The sequence below is a fragment of the Oryctolagus cuniculus genome, chromosome 2 (genome assembly GCF_964237555.1).
Source record: "Oryctolagus cuniculus chromosome 2, mOryCun1.1, whole genome shotgun sequence".
NCBI classification, from domain to species: Eukaryota; Metazoa; Chordata; class Mammalia; order Lagomorpha; family Leporidae; genus Oryctolagus; species Oryctolagus cuniculus.
This window is the reverse complement of record NC_091433.1, coordinates 10309395-10312761: the sequence shown is the minus strand read 5'-3', so window position 1 is coordinate 10312761 and position 3367 is coordinate 10309395.

The window sequence follows — 3367 nt, the reverse complement described above, 5'->3', positions numbered from 1 at the left end:
TTCTGGATATGTCCTACGTTCCCTAGCAGTCTGTTTGCTCCTTAAGAAGGATTAGGGTCCTTACCCCTGTGCCTCCTGTCCCAGTAAAGTAGGAACCTGGATCCTTGATAGCAAGAAGAAATTTTATTACATGCCTGTGACTAAATATAGAGTTATTTATATATGCGAGAATATGTTATAGTAATTATCAGTAACTGCATTCTCACCTTTGCTCATAGAAAAAGTTGAGCAAAAAAAGACAGAGCTTTAAACAATGATCACTCAAGAGAACTTTGAGGCAGCAATAATCATTAGATTTGAGGAATTTAGAAAACAAGGGTACGAGAAAAATGACTGTTCTATCATTAATTCCTACACTTATCAGAATGTAATAATATATCTGTATAAGAAAGCATAAAGCCAAAATTCTAACTAATGACTTACAACACAAAGTGACTTCAAAATTTTTGAAAGATTTTTAGAATTAAAATTACCTGTTTACCACTTTAAGGAGAAATACAAAGAGCCAGAATCACATTTCAAACTGGAAACACCAGTTAGACCTAGGAGAGTTTTCTCTTGTGTAGGTTTCTGAAATATGAAGCCTCATAAACACGTGTTTTGTCCATTTTATACAATCATCCTTTCCTCTTAAACACTTTACTGTCAAGGAGTTAGCTCATGGAGTGATTTGGAATGGGAGAGGTGGGGGAAAGTCAAAATAGGGCCAGACTTCCTATCACTTCTCATCTCCTCCTACGACCTAATAAAGAAGCCTGGGAACATGGACATATTTCCACAATTGTTCCTTTATTTTGACAGAGTCTTAAAATAAATGCCTTCTTATTTAAAAAGATATTTATTTTTATTTCATTGAAAGGCAGAGGGAGAGAATGTTAAAGCAAGAGCAAGAAAGGGAAAGATGTCTTCCATCTGCTGGTTCACTCCCCAAATGTCCACAACAGCAGGAGCTGGGCCACACAGAAGCCAGGAACCTGGAGCTCCATCTGGGTCTCCCATGTGGTTGGCTGGGACCCAGTTTCTTGAGGCATTTCCTGCTGCCTAGCAGGGTCTTCATGTTTACAAGCAGAAAGCTAGATTGGAGATATAGTAGGCACTCTGATATAGGAGGCAGGCATCCCAAACTTTGTCTTAAATGCTATGCCAAATGCCCACACCTGGGCAGAGTCTTGGCATACTGAGGAAAGAGGCTTGTTGGAACCACAGAAAACAAATATCAAAACATTATCCATTGGAAGTATTTAAAGAACAATGTTGGATCTTTCTTCCCATGTGAGTAATAAATATTCTAGCCAAATCCTTGTTTCTTAACTAAATGTGGTATCAAATGGCTGTAAAAGATATCCCCGTGGGTATGTTGTCATATAAACCCCATGCTTATGAAATCAATCCTGTGGATTTAAGTCATTGACTAGCTAATTTTTATTCTTTTCCTGAATTCACTTGAAAGAATGAATGCCCTTCCAAAGAATAACAATTGGAGGAGAAATATGACATCTCCCCGAGGTGGCATTAGAAAATTGATGAAGTTGGGGCTGGCAATGTTGTACAGTGGGTTGAGCTACCCTTTGTGACAACTGCATCCCAGTTTGAGTCCTGGCTGCTCCATTTCTGATTCAGCTCCCTACTCATGCACCTTGAAAGACAGCAGATGATGGCTCAGGTGCTTGTGCCCCTGCCATCCAGGTGGGAGAACCAGATGGAGTTTCTGGCTCCTGGCTTTTGCCTGGCCCTGGCTTGACTGTTGTGGCCATTTGGGGAGTGAATAGAAGATTCTCTCTCTCTCTCTCTCTTTCTATCTTTCTATCTTTCTCTCCCTCCCTCCCTCTCGCTCTCCCTCTTTCCCTTCCTCCTTTTCAAATACATTAAAAATAAACAAGTGCAATGATAATATGTATTTTTAAAAAGTTGACTAAGTGGATGGTCAGAACTTTGTCTTGGCTTTGAAAAGCTGAAAGCACTAAAGCTTACTTCTAAGGCATTAAAATCATCCACTTACTCCTTTTCCAATTCTCAGTCTTTGTAAAATATAGAAATCTGCTTAGTTGTGCAATGTGCTAGTTTGTTAACAATATCTAATAAAAGATATATTACACACACACACACACACACAAATCTTTATTTTCTCCAGTGTTATCTTTGTCAGTGCTACTGTAACAAAAGTCACTGGGTGGCTTCTAAACAACAGAAATTTATTTAGGTTGGGTTCTGGTGAAGGCCCTATTCTGAGTTGCAGACTGCCAATTTCTTATTGTGTCCTCTAGCAGTGGAAAGGGGGTGAGAGAGCTCTTTGGAGTCCCTGTTATAAGGGCACTAATCTCATTCATGAGAGTTTTGTCTTCATTATCTACTTACCTTCCTAAGTTCCTACCTTCTAATATCATATTGGAGATGAGGATTTCAACATATGAATTTCGAGGGACACAACATTCAGGCCATTGTAAATGTTTGGTCAGTTCTGGGAAAGGTCAACAGAGAGAGTGCCCTGGATAGGTGGTGTCCGATGGTCCCTTCCTAGACTGGGTTAGATAGAGTTGCCTAAAATTTCATGCTTACTGGGAACTAGAGAATGTGACAACTTTTATAATTAGGGTCTTTAAAAGGTAGTTTAGTCAAGGATATTAAGATAAGGAAATTATCATGCATTGCCCAGATAGATCTAAATCTGACGACAAGTGTCATTATAGAAGACAAACTAAGGAGAGATATAGAGAAGAAGAGAATTCTGTGTGATGATGGAGGCAGAGCTTGGAGTGGTGTGCCATGAGTCAAAGAATGCGTGGAAACCCAAGAAGCTGGGAAAGGCCGGAAGTGGGTTATTCCTCGGAGCCTTCAGAATTAGCAGGGCTGTGACGACACCTTGAGATTGGACTTCTGGCCTCCAAAATGGAGAATACATTTGTTTTAAGCCACACATTTTTGGTGACGAGTTATGTCAGCTCCAGGGAACTGGTATAAAAGTCCTCCATGGTCATGACAGGTTCCTTTCTCCTGGGCAGTGGACAGTGTGTTGTGCTAGATGAGAATTCAGAGAAAGAATGAGGTTAATTCCCTCCCAAGCCATGTGGGGGTCAGTGCTGTTTGGCTGTTTACCAGGTCATACAGGAGGACAAATGGCCTACAGATACATGAAAAAAATGCTCAGGATCACCAGCCATCAAGGAGATGCAAATCAAAACCACAATGAGGTTTCACCTCACTCCAGTTAGAATGGCTTTCACACAGAAATCAACAAATAACAAATGCTGGTGAGGATGTGGGGAAAAAGGTACCCTAATCCACTGGTGGTGGGAATGCAAACTGGTAAAGCCACTAGGGAAGACAGTTTGGAGATACCTCAGAAATCTAAATATATTCCTAGTATTTG